The sequence below is a fragment of the Leopardus geoffroyi genome, chromosome D4, assembly GCF_018350155.1.
Source record: "Leopardus geoffroyi isolate Oge1 chromosome D4, O.geoffroyi_Oge1_pat1.0, whole genome shotgun sequence".
Classification (NCBI taxonomy): domain Eukaryota; kingdom Metazoa; phylum Chordata; class Mammalia; order Carnivora; family Felidae; genus Leopardus; species Leopardus geoffroyi.
The window spans coordinates 74,678,566-74,701,727 of record NC_059342.1 but is presented as its reverse complement, the minus strand read 5'-3'; the positions used below and the strand labels follow the sequence as shown (position 1 = coordinate 74,701,727).

The 23,162-nt window shown below is 45.3% G+C and overlaps 1 long non-coding RNA gene across 1 annotated transcript; it reads left to right on the top strand.

Moving 5' to 3' along the window:
- The first annotated feature begins 23 nt into the window (after positions 1 to 23).
- LOC123593825 lies at positions 24 to 20,114 on the top strand. The gene is made up of 3 exons (XR_006710556.1): positions 24 to 152; positions 16,968 to 17,083; positions 17,596 to 20,114. It is a non-coding gene; the product is annotated as an uncharacterized LOC123593825 (long non-coding RNA).
- Positions 20,115 to 23,162: the final 3,048 nt, after the last annotated feature.

Below are 23,162 nucleotides of genomic sequence, written 5' to 3'. Positions count from 1 at the left end.
ACCGGGAAGGGAGGGGCGGGGGGAGGAAGAGCGGAATGTCTCGGCTGCGCCTGCGCAGGATCTGTCTTCTGTCTTCACCCTCTTCCTCTTCTCAGCGCCCCCGCTCCTTGCGTGGCTGTTCCTTCGCTAGTTCGGTTGTGGTAGCTGCCCCGGTATGTCGTTTTTGCTATAATCCCTCGCTTTACAATATACGCGCCTTAAGGTCGGGAGAGGAAGAGCCAAGCCAAACACAAAGAGGTTCCCTTATTTTGCACTCTTCTTTACTCTCCCCTTTCTGGAATTTTCTTTGGCACTCAAATATATTAGGGGGCACGTTAGAAAAATTCTTACCAGGCTCAGGGGATAGAGTGTGGATTGGGAATAGGGACACATGGGGACAGATATGCCACTTACGCTCTGTGATTTGGAGGAGGATGCTTTCCTGCTGTCTGAACCGCAGTTCAAAGAACGAGGTGGACTATTTGCCATAGATATTTGATGAATGCCTGCCATGATCCTAGACCACTGTGCGTACTGAGGAGCTAGAGAGACAGACAGAGTCCCTGGAGTGCACAGTTGATGAACAAAAAAAAAAACATTAAATAGGAAATGGCAAACTGATACAGTAATGGAAAGAAAATGCAGCGTGCTCTAAGAAGAGGGGCATGAAGGCTTTCCAAGGAAGTGGCATTTAAAATGAGATCAGAGGGGCGCCTTGCTGGCTCAGTTGGCTAAGCGTCCAACTTTGGCTCAGGTCATGGTCTCACGGTTTGTGAGTTCAAGCCCCACCTCCGGCTTTGTGCTAACAGCTCAGAGCCTGGAGCCTGCTTCAGATTCTGTGTCTTCCCCCGCCCCTCCCATGCTCATGCTCTGTCTCTGTTTCTCAATAATAAATAAACGTTAAAAAAAAAAATTAGAATGATATCAGAAGAGTGAGAAGTTAACCAGGAAAGAACTGGGGGGTGGGGTGGGGGTGGGAAGAGGAGTTAGGGTTGATTAGTGGAAAAGAACCAGCATGTCTGGATTTGGTGGGAGCAACTTGGCACAGAGATACCTCCCACCACAAATTGGTAGTTAGGAAGCCAATAGTTGAGTTTACAACATGACGGGTATTGCCCTAACACTTGACTGGTTCTGACAGCAACTCTAAAGTAATGTTATTAACCCCTTTCTATAGCCCGACTGAAGCTGAGGGAGGTTAAGTAACTTGCCCAAAGTCACTCCCCTATTAACTGTCAGATGGGATATTCGAATCCAACCAGGCCTGCAAAGTGGAACATCTGATCCACTGTGCTCTGCAGGAATCTCGTGGGCTGTGGGAAGGACCAGATGGTCTCCTGGAGCCACCAAGCACTGGGAACATAAAATAACGCCAGAACTTTTTGATAGAAGCATCTCTGCACTCTAGGAGGAGCGGGATTCATGGTTCAGGACATTGTTCACTGGATTAACGTTAGAGATAGGGTTGGAAAGAAAGCTGAAATCCAGAACATCTAAGAACCAGCATTTGACTGGTCTCTGGGACTTTAAGTCCAGTCATTGATTTCCTGGAAAGATTTGTCATTTTCAGTGTTCTAGGAAAATGTAACTCATTGAATCAACAGAGGACAATACATGCTTCTAAGGGTGGCAAGAGGATTAAGAGATGGTGGTAGCCAAAAAGTGGAAATAACCCAAATGCCTATCAAGTGACGAGTAGGTAAACAAAATGTGGCTTACCCATCGATGGAATATTATTTGATCATAAAAAGGAGTAAAGTACTGATACATGCTGCAATACGGGTCGACCTTAGCAACATGCTAAGTGAAAGGGTCTGGGCACAAAAGACCACATATTGTGCAGGTCTGCTTATCTGAAGTGTTCAGAATAGACAAATCTTATAGAGACAGAAAGTAGGTTAGTGGCTACCCAGGAGCTGGGGGGGGGGGGGGCGCCGGGGGAGGGGGGAGAGGGAACAAGGAGTGAGGGCTCACTGGCAAGGGGGTTCTTTTTTGGGATCATGGAAATGTTATGGAATGAGGTAGTGGACAGCTGCACACCCTTGTGAATATACTCAAAATACCAAATTGTCTACTTTAAAACGGTAAATGGTACAGTGTGTGAATTATGTCACAATAAAGCTGTTACAAAGAGAGAGAGAAATGATTATAATGATGGAGGTGAAGCTTTTGCACGGTTTCTAGTCTGTCATCAATGCCAGGAGATGGAAGCTGTTGTTTTTATCTGGCTAGGGGGTAATTGATTTACAAATCTGGTCCTCCACTTAACAAAAGCCTTCACATGAGGGTTCCTCTAACAGCCAGCTTCCTGAAAGCATCGAAATTTCTACACATTCCAGATTTTTTTTTGCTTGCAACATTTCAAAAGTTTATTGTATAAAGAGAACAGTACTAGACAAGCCATCCGCTGAAATTTTCAGACTAGTGTATGTTTTCTGGTTATCTGAGTGGGTGTTTGTTGTCAGAACATGGGTACTCTGGGGAGATGTCCTGAAATAACTGGGAAATGAGGGTGAAGCAATTGCCCTCCAGAGAAAGCCCTGAAGTCTTGAGCCAGCAGTCCAGAGCAAAGATTCACAAAGTCATCTGAGGGACACAGAGTGGATCCCAGGCTTTGAACTCCTGATGTGAGGCTGTATTATCACATCTTTTTTTTTCCCCATTTTATTTATTTGAGAGAGAGAAAGCAAGTGGGGGAGAGGGGCAGAGGGAAAGAGAGAGACAGAGAGAATCTTAAGCAGGCTCCACACTCAGTGCATAGCCTGACACTAGATTCGATCCCACGATCCTGGGATCATGACCTGAGTTGAAACCAAGAGTCTACGTTCAACCAACTGAGCCACCCAGTCACGTGAAATGTATCAGCACATCTAAGAAAAGACTGTGCCCATTCTGATGTGTGGCTGTTCAAACACAAGTCAGAAACAAGGTGAAGGAGCAATAATGACCTTTACGGGTCCCAAGTCAGCAACAAGGGAAGTGTGACCTCTCATTGCCTTGCCTAAGGAAACTAGACAGTTGGGTTCAAATCCCAGCTCTGACATTTATCTGTGAGCCTCAGACTCCTCATATTTTAAAAATGGAGTTAATGATAGTATAATAGGGTTATTGTGAGAGTTGAACTCGTTAATTCATGGAACTAGCTTTGAATGTACTCACTACTCATAATAACATAGGTATCTCAATCCCTGTGACCATGACTTCTCAAAGAAAGGTAATCAGTGAGCCTTTTGTTTTTATCTATCAACCTGGTGTACTTAGTTAATGGAAGTTCACCTCAGACAAAGTGACTGCTCTAGAGAGACTTTGCAGGACCAGTGCTTATGGCTGAACAGGTTGTTCACCGCACAAGGAAGTGAGACTATGCTAAAAACCAGCTCATGCTCCACCCACTCTCCCCAGAGAGAGCACCTTTCTCTAATTCATTCAAAGGCTCCATGTGGCCAACTAGTAGTCCTGTCACAAAATCCAGGGTGGGGGGCCTGACTTGCCTCATGGGAAACTCATAAAGGAACTAAATGCCCCACCCTACCTCCACTCCCACACAGGGCCTCCTATGAGACAGGTTCTTGGTCTCTGCATATACATTTTCCACCTTGGAATGCTGATAACTAATAGTTAACCCTTACTCTTCCCTGATTTACACTGAAAATAATTCTAGGGATGCCTGGGTGCCTCAGCTGGTTAAGTGTCTGACCCTTGATTTCAGCTCACGCCATGATCTCACGGGAACCCCACATCGGCCCTGCACTGACAGGTGCTTGGGATTCTCTCTCTTTCCTTCTGTCTCTGGACCTACCCCACTCATGCTCTCTTTCTCTCAGCATAAATAAACATTCAAAAAAATTTAAAGTGGGGCACCTGGGTGGCTCAGTCAGTTAAGCATCTGACTTCCCCTCAGGTCATGATCTCACAGTCCGTGAGTTCGAGCCCCACGTCAGGATCTGTGCTGACAGCTCAGAGCCTGGAGACTGCTTCAGATTCTGTGTCTCCCTCTCTCTCTGCCCCTCCCCTGCTCATGCTCTGTCTCTCTCTGTCTCAAAAATAAATAAAAACATTTAAAAAAAATTAAAATAATCCTAAAGAAACTAAGATTCTATTCTCAAATTCTACTGGTGTTATAGAGAGAATATTTATCCTCCAGTGAACCCAGGTGCTGTGTATTGCTGTGATAGTTACAGGGTTCAGGATACATCAACCAAAAATATGGCACCTGGACATATTGACTATTTTAAACTGAAAGGATTTGAGAATCAGCATGTGCAGGAAGGATTCTTTGGCCTTCCCTTAAAGCAGGTCATGAGACTCTCATGTAAAAAATGTCTTCCCTATTTCCAAAGGAAAGGAACATCCTTATCTGCAAGGACCCCAAGAGGCTTCAAGAGAAATCAGGACAAACAGGCCTTGCTAAGTTTCCTCAAGTTTCCTCCTCTTATCTCATACCCCTTTTGTCCTAACACATTTTCCATGACTTCCCACACTTCATCAAACAAGTGTAAAAATACTCAGTTTGAAGCACTTCCTCTGGTCTTCATTTCCTTATGAAGGCTCCCATGTCACAGAGAACTTACCTTAAATAAATTTGGATGCTTTTCTCTTGTAAATCTGTCTTTTGTTTTAAAGACCCAGCCAAAAACCTAAGTTGGGTAGAAGAAAGATATTTCTCCTCCCTTACAATAGCATTTACTTGCTATTTCCATCTCTTCACAGACACAGATCTAGGATCTGCCTGGGTAACATTTATTTCTCTGCTTTCCCAGGAGCTAAGAAGCAGGCCTGGAAAGCAGGTCAAGGAACAAAGCATTGCAAATTATTCCTAGAAATTAACTACAAATGAGTCTGAATAAAGTCAGGACAAAAAGATATTAATAGAGACACTCTTCATTAATTCATTCATTTATTAAAAAGTGTTTATTGAGCACCTGGTTTGTGCCAGCCTTCAGCAAGCTACTGTATATGAGCAAAACAGACACATTCTTTGTCCTCCTGGAGTTTGGAGTTAATGCGGGAGACAGCCAGACAAAAATGCCCACCAATGAATACATAATATTTAACTGAGTTAGATGCTCTGCAGTCAGGCTATCCAATATGGGAGACACTAGCCACATGTGGCTATAGGGAAATTGAAATGTGGCTAGTCTTTTTTTTTAATTAAATATTTTTTTTAACATTTATTTCTTTTTGAGAGGGGGAGAGGCAGAGAAAGGGAGACAGAGGATCTGAAGCAGGCTCCATGCTGCGAGTGCAGAGCTCAATGGGGGCTCGAATCCACGAACGTGAGCTTGTGACCTGAGCCAAAATCAAGAGTTGCTTAACCGACAGTGAAATGTGGCTAGTCTGAATTGAAATATGCTCTCAGAATAAAATATGTAACACATCTCAAAGGCTTTGCACCAAAAAATGTAAAATACCCTCATTAATAATTTTTTTATTGATGGTAGACTCGATAATATTTCAAATACCCTGGGATAAATAAAATGTCTTATTAAAATTAATTTCACCACCTTATACCCATTAGGGAGGCTACTATAAAAAATAACGAGTGTTAGCAAGGATGAAAAGAAATGAGAACCCATGTGTGATGTTGGTGGGGATATAAAATGGTGCAGCTGCTGTGGAAAATAGTATGGTAATTTGTCAAAAAATGAAAAGTGAAATTATCATGTGATCCAGCAATTCTGTTTCTGGGCAGATAACCCCAAAGCAGGGTCTTGAAGAAATATTTGCACATCCATGTTCATAGCCCTACTCATAATAGCCGCAATGTGGAAGAAAGCCAGGTGTCCCTGAAGGGAAGAACAAACCATACAAAGGAAAGAAATGCTGACACCTGCCACAACGTGGGCGAGGCTTGAGGACATTATTAAGTGAAATAAGTCAGTAAAAAAAAGACAGATACTGTATGATTCCATTTATGGGAGGTACGTAGAGTCGTCAAACTCCTACTAGAGACAGAAAGTAGAATGGTAGTTGCCAGAGACTGGGGGAGAGGAGAATGGGGTGTGGTTTAACGGGTCGACAGTTTGGGTTTTGCAGAATGAAACAGGTCTGGGGATTGACTGCACAACAATGTGAATGTACTCAACACCACTGAGCTGTGCACTTGAAATATGGCTAGGATGGTATGTTTTATGTGTATTTCACGGCAATTAAAACCTTTTAAATTAAAAAAACAAAAACATTGAATTTCACCTCTTCTTTTTACTTTTTCAAATTTGCCAAGAGGAACATTTAATATCACACGTGTGGCTCACATTGTATTTCCATTGGTGCTGCTCTAAAGGAAAAGAATTTTGACCTCCAGGGATTTTTGTTTTGTTTTTTGTTTTTTTAAAAGAATAACTATTCACTAAAGTAGTTATGCTCAAAATGTAATAGCGCTTTACATGTTGTGTTTGTGAAACCATTTCTGTTACAATGTTTATAACCGAAAATTTCGATAGATTACAGATTTATTTAATAGTACTTGTCAGACACACAGTTGATAACCTTGAGGTGAAAATACATCAAAGGCATATATATACAGTTATAGGAGTTCTTATTGCACATGTATCATGGAAGGTACATTTATTTACCACTTTTTACATATTCTAGATGACATTCAAATGAAGATAGTTGCTTCAAAGTGGTTGATAAACTTCTGGTGGTTGACGGATCTCTGGCAATTTTTAACTAAGGAACCTAGTCTGTACCGAAAAGGTAAAGGTAACCAGAAAAGCTTGAAGTGTCCAAACCTGGGTGGGGTTGAAGTCAGGAGGGGTGGAGAGTTTTTGAGGCAGAGAAAACAGCTTGGACAACAGTTTTTAGACAAAAGAGAGCATGGAAAATTCCAGAAAGAGCAATGGAGACTGGAATGCCCAGATAGAGAGGTAAGAAGGCCCAGAGATGAGTCCAGAGGGGCAGACAGGGGCCAGATCATGTAGGGCCTGGAGGTCTTGCTAAGAACTTTCATCTTTATCTGGAAAACAGTGGGAAGCCAGCAGAGAGGTGACGAGGATGCATTTGTCTTTGGAAAAAAAATTGCTCTTGCTGTATCTGTGTGTGTATGTGTGAGTAGTTTCTGTTTGTTTTTTTTTATCATTTTTTATTATTTTTTTACATTTAATGTTTATTTTATTTTTTTAAGAGCGAGAGAAGAGAGAGAGCACGAGCCAGGGAGGGGCAAAGGGAGACAGGGAGAGAGAGAATCCCAAGCAGACTCCGCACTGTCGACAGAGAGCCTGGTGTGGGGCTCAATCTCACAGACTGTGAGATCATGACCTGAACTGAAATCAAGAGTCGGATGCTTCATCAACTGAGTCAGCCAGGTGCCCCTAAGATTTTATTTTTAAGTAATCTCTACAACCAATATGGGGTTCAAACTCACGACCCCAAGATCAAGAGTCACATATTCCACTGACTGAGCCAGCCAGGTGCCCCTCTTTTTATCTTTTAAACAAGTGAGGCATAATATATAATTAAATATAGCTTAATTTTTATATATTTTTTAATGAAATTGACAATGTTAAACTTTCTCTGAGTCCTGTGATCCTGGAAAACAGCAACAGTTCAAAAGTCTCCCTAACCTTTGTTTTCTAAAATCCCCCCATCTTTGTGTGTTCCTAGAAATGACTTACCCAAAAGGACCACTCTTCCCCATACGATTTATTTATCTATTTATTTTAATGTTTATTTATTTTTGAGAGAGACAGAGTGTAAGCAGGGGAGGGGCAGAGAGAGAGAGGGAGACACAGACACCAAAGCAGGCTCCAGGCTCTGAGCTGTGAGCACGGAGCCCAACAGGGAGCTTGAAGTCACGAACCGCAAGATCATGACTTGAGCCAAAATCAGACGCTTAATTGACTGAGCCACCCAGGCGCCCCTTTCCCATACAATTTAGATAAGGCTCCCTGGACACTCGTTGTCATGACTACCACAAATTCACAGATGACTCCCTTGTTTACTTAACAAAACCAACCACCAACGACCCTGGACTTCCCATTCTTTGCCTCACGAGCGATTAAGATTAGAATTGTTTTGGGGCACCTGGGTGGCTCAGTCGGTTGAGTGTCCGACTTTAGCTCAGGTCACGATCTCACCACTGGTGAGTTCGAGCCCCGCGTCGGGCTCTGTGCTGACGGCTCAGAGCCTGGAGCCTGCATCCGATTCTGTGTCTCCCTCTATCTCTCTCTCTCTCTGCCCCTCCCCTGTTCATGCTCTGTCTCTCTTTCTCTCTCTCAAAAATAAATAAACATTAAAAAATTAAAAAAAAAAAAAAGATTAGAATTGTTTGTCCCTCCAAAACCAGCCAGACACAGAGATAAACACTTCCTGTTCAGCTAGCTGAGACTTCCTCTGATTGCAAAACAGTTCTAGCTCTACATCACCCTACCTGGAACTTGTGTGCTCCTCCCTATAAGTCTAAGGTAAAGCTACCCTGCCAACATACCTTGACCTTCACACCTGGATGCCTCTCCCTGCTGTGATAACCTGAACAAAAATATCTCCATAATTCCCCTGTGCATTTTTGTCTCTGACAAGATCTTTCCAGGAAATACATTCATAAACCAGAACTTCAGTCGAACATACCATTCATTGAGCATCTTCTCCGTGCAAAGCACTTTGTGGGGCTCTAGATCGTGGGATGGATAAATCTGCCAGGAGCAATACACAATTACCTCTTAAGTAAATTGCTATCCCCACCATTTTCTATACAACAACTTTCGAAAGTGATATCTTCAGAGAGGCGTTATTATCTGTTTTCTTAGCCTCGCTTTTGTCTTCTGTAAAATGAAAATAATAGTCCTACCCTACAGGAGTGTTGCAGGGGTGGGGTTGGGTGGTCAATGAGATAATGCAGGAAGTGTTGGCCTTTTATTTTTTTTTATCTTTATTTATTTTTGAGAGAGAGAGAGCGTGAACAGGGGAGGGGCAGAGAGAGAGGGAGACACAGAATCTGTAGCAGGCTCCAGGCTCTGAGCTGTCAGCACAGAGCCTGATGCAGGGCTTGAACTCACAGAGCACGAGATCATGACCTGAGCTGAAGTTGGACACAACCAACTGAGCCACCCAGGTGCCCCAAAACGTTGGCCTGTTATTATGGGCTACGTTGGGAAGGCAGTCTGGTCTTCTGAAAGGAGAGGTCATTGTCTACAAGAAGATGCCCGATCACACTGTGTTTGCCACTCTCTCAGCTCACTTATGAGCCAGGTGGCCAGAAGGCAGACCCTTGCACACAGATCGTCATGCTTTTGCTCACATAATCCTGCAACCCTGATGTAGCAGCAGCTGTCATTGCCCCATCCAGTTTCCTGTGACCTTTTAGCGGGCTCTAGCCCATTTGCAGCAGTCAGTATCTGCATGTCTCAGCCTGAAGACTTTTTCTAACCCCCTTCTTCCGATGTGCAGAGCCAGCTGAAAGTGACCAGGAATTGACATCCCCAGGGAGCAACCCTCACCCAGTGGCACTAGGGAGTTGGTGTATGGATATCTGTTTTCTCTCGACCTTTGAGTGGAATGATTCTGGGGCAAATGTTTTGTGTTGGATTTTCCCTAGGGAACTAACGATAGTCTCCCACCACAATCGCTGGCTCAATAATGTTCCTCCCCTTCCTTGTGTCACTTCTGTATTCCCCTACCAATCTGCCCCCCTGCACCTTCCCAATGAAATCTTGGGCTTAAATCATTGCTTCAAGGTCTGCTTCCCAGAGAACCCACACTAACCATCAGGTTCAACTGATGAGACAAGGATTGAGTCTTGATCCAAGATAGCCACCAACCGTGGGCCAGAACTCCACTGTGTGCATGATTATGACTAAGCAAAGCAACTGGATTCTTTTTCTCAGGGAGCAGAGAAGAAAGAAATGAAAGGGGGAAAAAGGAAACAGCAACAGAGGAGCTAGATCCCATGAGTGGTGGCCTGTGGCATCCTGAGCGAGGCTGGTGGTGGCTCCACCAGCCCCAGTGATGCGCTTTCCTGGGTACATGCATGTCTCTGTGCAGTTTCATGCCAGCTTCCACCACCTGAGTCAAAGCATGGTGATGCTCACAGTTCCAGGAGGTGCAGTTCACACATCAGGGCTAGGTGGTGCCAAGTTCAGATCTGTGTGGTCTTCAGCAAATGGCCTAGTGCCTCTGAGCCTCAGTTTTCTCAGTGTTAAATGGGGTAATACTAACATCCTTGTAGGTGTGTGTGAGGATTAAATAAATAGATGCTAAGCAACCTGGTCCATAGTTCATTGTCAGTAATAGCTTCATCCCTTACCTGAGATCTTCTACAGGTACTGGCATCTACAAGTAGTTCCTGTCTTCTGGTCACCATGGCGACCCTAGACAAGCTCATAAATATCCACTAATGAAGCAGAGATATTTTCACTTTTCCCTGCTGTGTTTGTCTGTGTCTCGGATAGATTAAAAACTCCCAGAGGAGTCACATTTTAGAGTATGCAGTCTGGCCATTTATAATCCACATCATCTACTGTGATATGGGCAAAAACCATCAACTAGGAAAAATAGAAAAAGTTCAATTCAGTCTTCCCTGAGCACAAAATTGCCTCTATATTTCTGATGGTTTAGGGAACACCTAGAGAGTAGGAATGAGAACAATTTGGGGTTGGTTTTAGAAGGAAGAAGAGCCTTTGGTCAATTGGTGTCATTCAACAGACCATCAAGTAAGGTGCCTGCCTTGATGCCTTTCCTTCAAACTTCCCTTTGGGTTTGTCATTAATTTTGATTCCTCTTGAGCACCTGATCATACCAGGTCCTGAGCTAAGCATGAGGGTCTCAGATATGAAACTAGCCTTGGACCTGACCCAAGGAGCTCACCATCAGCAATACCATTTTCCTTCTTCATAAGATAAAGGTCTTGGACCAAGAGATTTTTAAATCCCTTCTCACCTTGAAATTCTGTGATTTTCATGACTATGAGGTCAATTCTAGGAGGAAGCCCTGTACAGAAAGGCTTTACTTGAAGATAAAGATGAGAGTGAGAGACAATGGAAACACCATGGATTTTTGCAAAGAATCTAAAGTATTACCAAAATCTGGGGTACCTGGGGGGCTCAGTCGGTTAAGCAGCCCACTTCAGCTCAGGTCATGATCTCATGGTTTGTGGGTTAGAACCTCGAGTCAGGCTCTGTGCTGACAGCTCAGAGCCTGGAGCCTGTTTCAGATTCTTTGTCTCCCTCTCTCTCTGCTCCTCCCCCTCTCATGCTCTGTCTCTCTCTGTCTCTCAAAAATGAATAAATGTTAAACCATTGTAAAGTATTACCACAATCTTTCCATAAGTTTAAAAGACTATCACGTAACTGGGACCCCAGTGTGTGAATAAGCTGCCTCCACTGTTGAGATTCAGAATGTCTGGGCCAGACATCTGTAGTGAGTTCAGCTTTAACACTTGTTTTGAAATGTGAATTTGTTCCTATGCCATGGATGCACTGGAGAATACTCTAAGCATAATACAGATGTTTATTTCATCCACAAGAAACGCTAGGTGCAAGCAGAACCATCCTGAACCAACTTTGTAGTGTCAAATAAAACACAAATCTGGACCGAGGCAAGGAGACGCTTTATTTGATAGGTTTTTGCAATGGTGGCAGACAGACAACTACAGTAGGAAAAACTCTCCCACTGGAAGATCTGCAATGCTTTCAAAAATTAAGTGAGGGGCACCTGGGTGGCTCAGCTGGTTAGGCATCTGACTCTGGCTCAGGTCATGATCACGGTTCGTGAGTTCGAGTCCCAAGTCGGGCTCTCTGCTAATAGCTCAGAGCCTAAAGCCTGCTTCTGATTCTGTGTCTCCCTCTCTCTCTGCCCCTCCCCTGATCACGCTCTGTCCCTCTCTCTCTCTTCAAAAATAAATAAATATTTTTTAAAAATTAGAAAAAAAAGATTAAGCGAAAGGGTTTTTCTTTTATGGAGAGAATTAATCAAGGCCTGAAAGAACCAAGCATGGAGAGAGAGAAGGGCATGATCAGACACAGTAGCTCAGAAGATTCCACTTTTTGAGGGTGGACCAACAAAGCTCAGGGACCTAGGGGAAGGAGAGAAAGCTTAACCCAAGTTTGGGTAACAAGCATTTTGTTCCAATGGATCAGTGGGACAAAACAACTCAGCTAATCGTTTCTAAAGCAAAAAAAAAAAGGGAATTTGGAGGGTCTGTGTCTGGCCTTGCCACAGGTTAACAAAGGGTCATCCGGGAGTCTTCTCTAAATCACATGGGGAGGGTGGTTCTTTGCAGTGAGCTGTTTCTGGAACACCGAAAGGAGAAGGGGGTTCTCTCGTCATCCCTGTTTCCCAGGATCATAGGACTCCAGTTAAATTCAACACTGTTGGCAGGATTACACAAAATGCACGCAAGCATACGCTTCAAACATCGCCAGCTGCCTCAGCTCTCCCCCAGATCAGGGTTACAGCTGCCCCTCTGGCTTCAGATAACCCCCTCCCACCACTTGACCATTACTCGCAAGCCTTCCCTCACTTGTATAAGCCAACTTCAGGTCTTCTCAAGGTAAGGGGCCATGCATAGCGTGGCATTCATGTATTTCTTAACAACGTAATATATGCAAGACTGTGACATCATTTCTATCAGGTTCCTTTCTTTTTATTAATGTGTCCCTGCAAAAGCTTTTGAGCGTTGGGCCCTAAGCCCGTTTTCGCCATTGGCCCTGGGGTTTGCACTTGCACTGCCTTTTACAGCACCGGGATTTTCAGGAGCACACGTCATGTGACGGCAGAACTGACTGTACCGGCAGTGGGTCCCCAAGGAGCTTCCTAGGAGAGAAAGCACCCCCCGAACAATGCTCTTGAGTGAAGCACATTCCAGGGAACGCGGGTCTCCCACATTCTCTGTGGCACAGATGCAGTCTTGCCGTGCTCCGCTCGGCGGTGAAGGGTTTGTCTCCAGACAGGGGGTGGGGTGGGGGGATGGCAAGCTGAGATCCAGGGCTACCCCTGCCTGACAAGCCCACGGCTCCGTCTGCTCGGAGGGAGTTCCTGAACCCGCCTGTGAAAAAGCAGGAGAGTTTTTCATTGCATTTGGAATTGGAGGGAGTTAATTACATGAACAAGAGTGTATCTTAAACACCAAAATGAGACCCTACTAATAACCTAAAGAAGTGCTTCCAAACCTTACAGAAAAAGATGATATTTATTAATCACTCGTGGCCCAAGGCAACTGGCGAGGAGATCTGACTACCCCAGACCCCACCCAGGCTGCTCTGAGGGTTCAGGGGGTCCAGTGTCCCTGTACCTTCAGAGGCCGGTGTGCCATGGACGGCTTTGACCCAAGGAGAGGGTAAAACAAGAATCTCACAAAAAGTGAAATCATGGGACCACCACTCAATGGGAAAGGGGAAGAGAGGAAGGGAAGGAGAGGTATACGGCAGTTTTTAAGCTCCTACTGGAAGAAATAAAGCTGTTTCTGTATTAAGGTTACCACACATCCCTGGGGCACCTGGATGGCTCGGTCAGTTGAACGTCCGACTTCAGCTTAGGTCATGATCTCACAGTTTGTGGGCTCGAGCCCCATGTCGGGCTTTGTGCTATCAGTTCAGAGCCCGGAGCCTGCTTCGGATTCTGTGTCTCCCTCTCTCTCTCTGCTCCTCCCCCACTCGCACTCTGTCTTTCCGTGTCTCTCAAAAAATGAATAAATGTTAAAAAAAAAAAAAAATATTAAGGTTACCACAAACCCCAATGTACCCAGGGTAGTCCTGGTTAATGTGACCCCTCTTATTCTCAAAGGGTTCCACTCATCCTATTCGTATTCCAACAAAGTTGAGACTCCTTAATAAATATTTGGTCAAACTGTGGTATAATAAGAAATATGTCTGGTCTTTGTCCCTGGGATCTAGCATAGAGAGCCTAAAACCGTTGCAATTTCCTGAGTGATAGGAGCATCTTTTATTATCCATAATACCCCCTTTTCAAACACAGCTGAGTTTATGCTAATAAGGTGAGGCTTGGTGGGCCCCTAGAGAGCTTCCGGATGGAGACTGGTCCCCAGAGACACCAGCCATATGATTATAGGGTTGGAACTTTCAGCCTGGGACCCACTCGGGTTGGAAAAAGAGAGGGAAAGAGAGAGGGGCTGCCGATTGAGTTCAATCACCAATGGATGATTAATCAATCATACTTACAAAGTGGAACTTCCATTAAAACCCCAACGTGGTGGGATTTGGGAGCTTCTGGGTTGGTGAACATATCTACATGCCAGGAGAGTGGCAGTCCGCACCCACCAGACTTGTGACTGGTGTCTGAAGGGAAGTCAGTCTCATGAGACTGAACCCTGAAACTTATGGAGTCTAGCTCTGGGTAGTTAATGTCAGAATAAGACTGAAATATTGGACACCCAGTTGCTGACAGAGAATTAGAGACAGCCATTTCCAGTTTTCATTCTAACCCCTTCTAGAAGACCCAAAGTCTCAGACAAAGGGTTTGACATCTGAGTGGCAGATGTCAAATCGAAAATCGCCCTTCCCCCTCAGCAACAGCAACAGTGATCCTGGGGTCACGTGTCTCCCTGAGATGCATCAAGGCTCCATGTTGCACACGTCCTCAGGCACCACTCACCGTGTTTCATGTGAAGGTGTGGACTCCATATTCTTTAGCTCCTAGGAAGGAGGAAATCAAGGTCACAATTCTGGCACCCTCTCTATCTGATCACTCTTGACTCTTCCATCTTCATGATTTTCTTTTCCCTGCTCAGGTAGTAGATGAGAAGTTCTGCAAACCAGCTGGCTAAATAGATGTCTAATTGTGCAACAAAATGCCAGTGCCCTGGGCACCTGGGTGGCTTAGTCGGTGGAGCACGGACTCTGGCTCAAGTCATGATCTCATGGGGTTCCCTGCTGTCGGGACAGAGCCTGCTTCAGATCCTCTGTCGCCCTCTCTCTCTGCCTCTCCCCCACTCGTGCTCTGTCTATCTCAAAAATAAATAAACATTAAAAAAAAAATGCCAATGCCCTTTGTGGCAAACATCCCACCTAAAGCCTTGTGCTTGTCTTAGTCTTAGGGAGGGAACAAGAGGGTCTCCCCGACCAAATGCTACACCGTCCACAAAGCCAACCACATCCACCTCCCTCAGTCCCCTTCTTCTATCTCTTGGAGAGGGTGTGGATCTATCCCATTCCATCTTTTCTCAGTAAGATTTGTGAGGACTTGCATACTCCGAGGAGGACACGTATCTACTATCATGGCAAGTGACATTGTTAACACATCTGCCACAGAGTCCTGCTCACAGGGAAGAGGGCTGAAGCTAATCAGGTCTCTTAGGAAGCATATGTGAGACTCTACAGAGGCCTCCAAGAAACATTAGGTGGGACATCACTGAGCTCTGGGGTCCTGCATTAAAAATTGAATTACCCAGGGCAGCTGGGTGGCTCAGTTGGTTGAGCATCCAACTTCGGCTCAGGTCATGATCTCACGGTCTGTGAGTTTGAGCCCCATGTCGGGCATGCTGCTGTCAGCACAGAGCCTGCTTCAGATCCTCTGTCCCCCTCTCTCTGCCCCTTCCCCGCTTGCTGTCTCTCAAAAATAAATACACATTTAAAAATTGAATTACCCATTCGTTCATATACATATTTATGTGTTCATTCAACAAATATTTATTGAGCACGTGCCTGTGTTAGGCACCAGTAATCGCAATCTAATCTAATGAAAGAGAAAGGAGAGGTAATCTTTTTGGCCTGGCCCAAGGTTGTTACCTCCTTCCAGCTTTCCTCAGTCCATCCTTCACCTCCAGCTAGAGTAGATCCCCTCTTTCTCTGAGCCCTGGTGGTGGACCAGGACCTGTTAAAGACCTGCGACTGTTCACTTGCAGCCCTTCAGAATGCTTTTTGGCTACAAATAACGGGAAACCCATCCAGCTGTGGCTTAAATAAAGCAGACACTTACTACTGTACTTCATAAGACTAGGAGTCTGAGAATCCAGGGTAGGTCAAAGATCAATGAAATCCTTCAAGAGCCCAGTCTCTTCCTAACTTATAGCTCCTCCTTCCTAAGTTGCTAGGGTTTTTGTTTTGTTTTGTTTTGTTTTCTGTTTTTTGGCTTTTTCCATTTTCACGCATCATCTCAAGGTCACACTATGGCCATAGCAGTTATATATAAGTCCTCAAACCAACATCTCAGTGAGGAAAGAACTGGCACAAACAACAAGGTTTTTCCTTCAGAGGCTCTGCCTTTTTTCTAGGAAGGGAGGGCCCCAAGCACACCTCCCCTCTGATCTCTTTGGCCAGAACTGGAGCCAGAAACACTCACGATGAGGGATGACATTGCCTGGGCTGCCTTAGACATACAGTGACTCACCCCTGGGACTTACTACATCCCAGGGAGAAGGGTGGAAAGTGGGGAAAGCCACTGGGCTTGGAATGGCCAACCTTGACCAGTCAGCCCCTCAGTGCCCCTGAGTCTGCAATGTCTGCACCCTTCTTGCTGACATCCCAAGTGCAAGCCCCTCCTCTCTTCCCCCTCCCAGGAATACCGCCCTTCCCATAAGCTGCTGGAGCCACCCCGCAAATGTTTGTGAGTAAAAGACAACCAGACCAAACCAAAACAAAGTTTGGTGTTATGGAAGGTATGGAGAGAAGAATTTGGAAGAAGAGTGTTTCATAGACTTAGTGAACAAATAGAACCCATAGACCAGTAGCTCTTTGCCAGAAGACCATGAATGAGTGTTCCATGAACCCCGGAAACTATAGGAAGCATTTTACATAAATTACATAAATGTGTATATGAAGGTTGGGTAGGGTGTGTCCTTGGTTTCTATGGAATCCTGAAAATTTCTGCAACCACCAAGTCTTGGAAGCCCCGCCTCAAATGGCCTGCGACAACACTCTCCAATTACCCAGGGGCACACCAGGAACCAGGGTCTTACAAGGAAGGTAACCCGACTGGGCAGAGCACCCAAGCATCCAGTATACTGGAATCTTACCACTTCTCTTCCCATGGTCACAGACTCCAGCTGTTCTATTTTAAGAGGCCGGTCCAAAGGGTGTTATTATTCTGTCTTCCAGCACCGTCTGAGAAGAGTCTCTCACCATGACTCACCACCATCCTCCCCTGAACAATGGCCTGTGGGCTCCATCACTCACTCTTGCTGACACACCGGACTGGAAAGAGCTGATTCTAAGTGAGCGGTTGTGTGGGTATATGGAATACTGAGGGCAGGGGCAGAGGGAGGAAGGTGGGCTGGAGGTAGAGCCAGTACTCACCATCCAGACTTACCGCAACCCTGGGGAAGGGAACGGAAATTTATTTATAGATGCTGGAGGCTGGTGACCTACCCGTTAAGTTCCAAGTGGCCTCTGATGGCCCAAAGTGTATACACAGGAGGGGGGGATCCGAAAGAAGCCCCTCTTCTCTCCTCCGTCAGTGGGCAGCTCCTTCCCACCTATCAGGATGGAGAACAGGCTGCTGCTGAGTCGGCTTTGGGAGGCTGAGTGAGCTAATTGGAGGATAGCACCCACCCCCATAATTCAGAGTGAGACGAGACGCAGAAGAGTTTCCCCTGTTCAGCCTCTCTGGTTTGCACCCTGGTTAAGCCCTGATCTTGTAACACTATCTTGGGAAACATGTCTGGTTCTCAGGTGGTTTCCTTAAAGGGAAAGTTACAAGGCTGGTTTTTACTATTATTCCCAACAGCCTCTGATCACATGAAAGTAACTCTGGGAAGGATCTAGAGAGGCCAGGAGGAGAGACACCTTGGGGGACTAATGAGAGGCTTCCAAGAAGAGGGAAGAGTCAGACTCTGGCCTCTGATCATCTCATACCTATGGTTCTCAACATGGCTGCCCCTAGAATCAGAAAAATTTGTCAACATCAGGATTGCTTACCCCTTAACTACTGACTCAGAATCTTGCAGAGGATGGGACGGGCACCTGGACTTTTCGAAAGCTCTCCATGAAACTCTGAAGCAGCTGGTGCTGGAGGTCCAAGATCTGAGCCAACCCAGATCTGCTCCACTGCCTGTATAGGAGATGCCCATTCGAGGGCAGTCCCCACTTCAAAAGGAAAGAAAAGGCCTTCTGAAGCCAGAATCTCTCAAAACAATGGGGTCCAGACCTTAGCCAGGTCCTCTGAGGGCAGCGGATCTCCTGTTTCTAGCTCCTCCAAGCTCGCACGCATGTGTCACCCTGCACTGCCAGCACCCCCCTCCTCCCCAAGAGGCATCATTCCCAGAGCTACAAGTCTATGGAGATCCTGACTGGCAATACCTCTGTCATCTAGCGGCTGACAGACACAATACCAGAAACAGTGCACTTATTATCACTGGAGAAAAAAAAAAAAAATGAATGGGATTTCGAATAACCACGGAATGGCTCACACAGTGCTCAGGAATTCATTATCAACGTTGGCTCTGCTCCTCTCAGATGTGCCTTTGGCACTCTTGGTTCTGAAACTTGCACTCCTAGATGGAGGCTGGGGCTGCAGAGAGCAGGCACCCGAGATGACGTGGGGAAGGGAAGGGTTCAGAAGTGGGCTGGGTGGCGGTTGCCTAGGGGAAAAACACGATATCCACTGGAATTGTTCAGTTACAATGGCAGAGTCTGTGTGGTTTCAGAAAAAAAAAGATATTTCTGAGCATTGATGAAAGCGCCCAGAGTTATAGCTAAGGAATCTTTCTCCAGCTCCCGGTTCTGCTTTCCTCTTCGGGGGCTTCGATCTTGGCCAGGCCCACCCAATATGGCGGCAGAGACAGTCCCTGTGGCTCCAGGTGGATGGGCTGCCAGCATAGCCTCTCCAGGAAAGCACTCCTCTTTGTCCTAGAACATCCAGCATAAGACTGAGGGTGGGATCTCATTGGCAGCTGTGTCTTCTAGACATTTCAGAGCAAAGCACAGTGGCCGGGCCTGGAGCTGAAAGGAAAGTTCAGCTCCACTCAAACCACATGAATTGGCAGGATGACAATGGCTTCTTAAGGGAAATTTAAGGTGCTGTCATAAAAAGTCGGGGGAGAAGATGCTGGGAAGGCATGCAGGAACTCTTCCCAGACACCGTAGCAGGAATGAAAAGTGCTTGCTCTGCCTTCTCTCACATGCTGTGCTCATCTCTACTATAGATTTTTCTAGATGGCCATTTCTTTACTCTTCTGCACTGGTTATGTGCTTTGGGGGAGCAGCTGTGACGCCTATCATCCTCACCCTAGTAGTTCGACACCTACTATGGAGTAGATGCTTAATAAATCCTAGTGGAATGATGTAAAATAGCAGAGAACTGAGATTTAAAAATCCTGGGTCTTTGTCTTGATTCTGCCCCTAACTTGAATGTAGACTTTGAGCAGTGACTTCTCTTCCTTGGGCCTCTTTCGGACATACTAGTTGAGGGTTTGGCAAACTTTCTTTGCAGAGGGCCAGATAGTCAATATTTTGTGCTTAGTGCGCCATGGGGTTCCCAACAACTCAGCTCTTCCAATGACGCACAACTGCAGGAAAAGGCAATATGTAAACAAGCGGGCATTGCTGTGTTCCAATAACATTTTATTAACAAAAAGGCAATGGCCCAAATTTAGCTCTCTGGCCCTAGCTTGCCACCTGTCTGGTAGATCCTTTTTTCTTTCCTTGGTCTATTGCTGTGTGATAGTCCGCTCAAAAGTTCAGCAGCTTAAACAAACAGCAATCATTTATTTTGCCCGCGCATCCGCAATCTAGGAGACTCGTAAGGTACACCTCATCTCTGCTCCAGGCATTTTCAGCTGAAGAAGCTCCATGGAGGCTGAAGGACCCACTTCCAAGATGGTTGACTCCCATGGTTGGCAAGTTGGCGCTGGCTGTCGGCTGGGAACTCGTGTGGGGCTGTTGACCAGGGACTTCATACTGCTCCGTGTGTGCTTCTCCATGGGGCTGCTGGGGCCCCAAAAGTTGTTCTCATCCAACAGATGAGAAGAAGAAGCTGTCAGAGTCGTAAGGCCTGAGTTCAGAAGCTGGCACGGTGGTGTGGTGGACTATTGGCCCAGTAGCCACAGAGCCCGGCCAGATTCAAGTGGAGGACACACAGTTGCCACCTGTCAATGGGAAGAATGTCAAAGAATTTGTAGCCACATACAATCTACCACGCTGAATGCTAAGGGCTCTGCTAGTTAAGATGTCCCATGGTTTGAAGGCTCAGTCTGACCTTGGATTCCAGGAACAACTGTCCAGATCCCTAAACTGATTCTCTAAGAGCATCACCATACCCCATACCTGAACCCCTCAGGTCCCTTGACCTTTATAATGTCCCTGCAATCCCTCTTCTCCGTCCGCACCGCCACCACCCAGAGCAGCCTGAATGTTGCAGTGAGCTCTTAACTAGTCTCTTGGTTCCCAGGCTACCCATGTCTGCTGCCAGCGTCATCCTCCTAAAGCATTCAGTGCTTGCCTATCAAATCGCTAGGGACTCCCTCCTGCCACATTGGGCTCCATTTTCTTCCCCAGCCTTACTTCTGAATACTTCTTTCAAGCTGAAAAGCCACATCCTTTGCCTGAAATTTCTAATTCTCTCTTCCACCCTTCTTACTATTGAAATAACCCAGCTTTTTATTTTTTTTAATTTTTTTTAATGTTTATTTTTGAGAGAGAGAGAGAGAGACAGATCATGAGCAGGGGAGGGGGCAGAGAGAGAGAGGGAGACACAGAATCCAAAGCAGGCTCCAGGCTGTGAGCTGTCAGCAGAGTCCGATGTAGGGCTCGAACCCACAAACCGCGAGATCATGACCTGAACAGAAGTAGGACACTTAACCAACTGAGCCACCCAGGCGCCCCGAGACTCAGCTCTAATGCCACCACGTCCATGAAGCATTCCCTTAATCCTTTCCTCCCCTCCCAACTGGGTAGGATGCCCTCACTCTGCACCCAGGGACCCCAGTATTTCCTTTGGCCATAGCAACTATCACACTGTGCTCATGGCAGTTTAAAAAAAAAGTTCATTTTCCACTAGACTCTTATCTCTTCAAGGGCAGAGATTTGAGCTTTTTCTCTTATAATGCCAATGCCTGGCACAGAGCCTGGCATATATCTGGCATTCAGCAAATGTTTATTGGATGGATAAATGTTTGCTCATTACTTTTTAGGCAATTTTGAAAAACAGAATAGTAAACCTTAGAAGGCAAATAACACACTGGGGAAAAAAACAAACAGTTGTTATAGATATGATAAAGAGCTAATCTATCTATATTACAGAGATCCTTTATAAACCAATAAGGAAAAACTTAACCTCAGAGGACCTTAGGCTAAACACACAAACAGAAAAGAATAAACACAAATGGCCAATAAACACACGGAAAAAACGTCCAACAAAGCCTTACAAATTAAACGCTATGCCATTTTATGTTTCATATTAGGAAGCACAAAAAATGGCAATACTTGGTTGTAATGAGGTTGTGAGGAAGGGAGCACTTTCATCCACTGCTGGTGGAATATTCTTAAGCTCATTGTCACACGTTCTAAAAGTCTTTTAAATGTGCAGCCCCTCATAACCAACCATGCTACTTCTAGAATTTTAATTCCAAGGAGTTAATTAGTAATACGCCTGCATCTTCACATACAGGTCCCATTAATTCCTCATTATTTTCTGATTGATTGTTCAGCCTCTAAGAACACACTGACATTACAGTCACAGGAACGGATGGTATCTTACCACTGATAGTATCATACCAATCTGGGGCCGAGAACAGAAACTCCCCTAGTCTGGTTATTGGACACCAGCCTGGGGAAAGCATTTCGAGGGCTGCTATAACTTAAAGTTGGTCATGACTTATATAGGGTCAATAAATTCTATCATCTGCAGTGCCAATTGGAAAATACCCAACAATTACTTGAAAGATCAGTTTGGGAGGGGAATTCTGCCTTGGCAACTAGAAAGGAAAAGTATTTATTGAGCACCTTCTGTGTGCCAAGAAGTTACTTACATGACTTCAATTTAGCTCTTTTTGGGCAGCTGTGATTATCCTATTCTACTGATAGAAAAACTAAGATACAGGACGACGGGTGTCTCAGTCAGTTAGTGTCCGACTTCGGCCCAGGTTATGATCTCATGGTCCGTGAGTTCGATCCCGCATTGGGTTTTGTGCTGACAGCTCAGAGCCTGGAGCCTGTGTCAGATTCTGTGTCTGCCTCTCTCTCTGTCCCTCCCCTGCTCACACTCTCTCTGTCTCAAAAATAAAAAAAAGAAAGAAAGAAAGAAAGAAAGAAAGAAAGAAAGAAAGAAAGAAAGAAAGAAAGACTAAGATACAGTGTAAGGAGAAAGACTAAGATACAGTGTAAGGAGAAAAACTAATGTATGAACCAGGCATCCCCCCCCCCCTCCAAAACCCATGAAAATTGTACCTATAATAATCCTTAAGAAAGCAGTGCTTGGACATGCTGTTATTTATGCAAAGGAGATTGAGCATAGCCATTCTGGTTGCTCTTCATTAAATTGCATTGAGTGAAATATTGTCCAACATGCACGTTCCATAGCCTCAAATATTCTCCTGGGTACATAATAATAACCTATCATTCACATGGGAAGGAAATAATCAGATTCTGAGCAGGACAGAGTGGAACAGGCTGCTGAATGGATTCTCACTTGGAGCGTCTTCTTTTAAGTAAGTTCTCAGTCAACATACCTGAGCATATTGTGATAATTGCCTAAGGACAGACTGCCCTGCCCTGGCAGCTTAGAAATTCCTCTGAAATTATTCCTTTTTGCACATTCTGAGAAATAAACACACAAGCCCCAAATGCGCATTTGCATCCACATGATAAGCTAATAATGATTACTTGGCTGATGCCTCATCCCTCCTCCAGAACCATAGTGTTTTTTCATGCCTCCAAGGAGCCTTGTGGTGAATGTACAGAACCTGGCCCAGGGTCTGTGACTGGGGTCCGCAGCAGAGAGGAGGGACAGGAAACCATCAGACTATTGGAAATGACTAATGGGGTCTTTTGTTTTAGTGCTGTTATTGTTTTGCAGGGATTGGTTCAATTCTCGGTTAAGCTTCTCAAAAATACTTGGGTTTGGGGCGCCTGGGTGGCTCAGTTGGTTAAGCATCCACCTTCGGCTTAAGTCATGATCTCACAGTCTGTTAGTTCAAGCCCCCAATCAGGCTCTGTGCTGACAGCTCAGAGCCTGGAGCCAGCTTCAGATTCTGTGTCTCCCTCTCTCTCTGCTTCTCCCCTACTTGCACTGTCTCTCTCTCTCTCTCTCTCTCTCTCTCAAAAAAAAAAAAAAAAAAACAGTAAATTTTTTTTTTT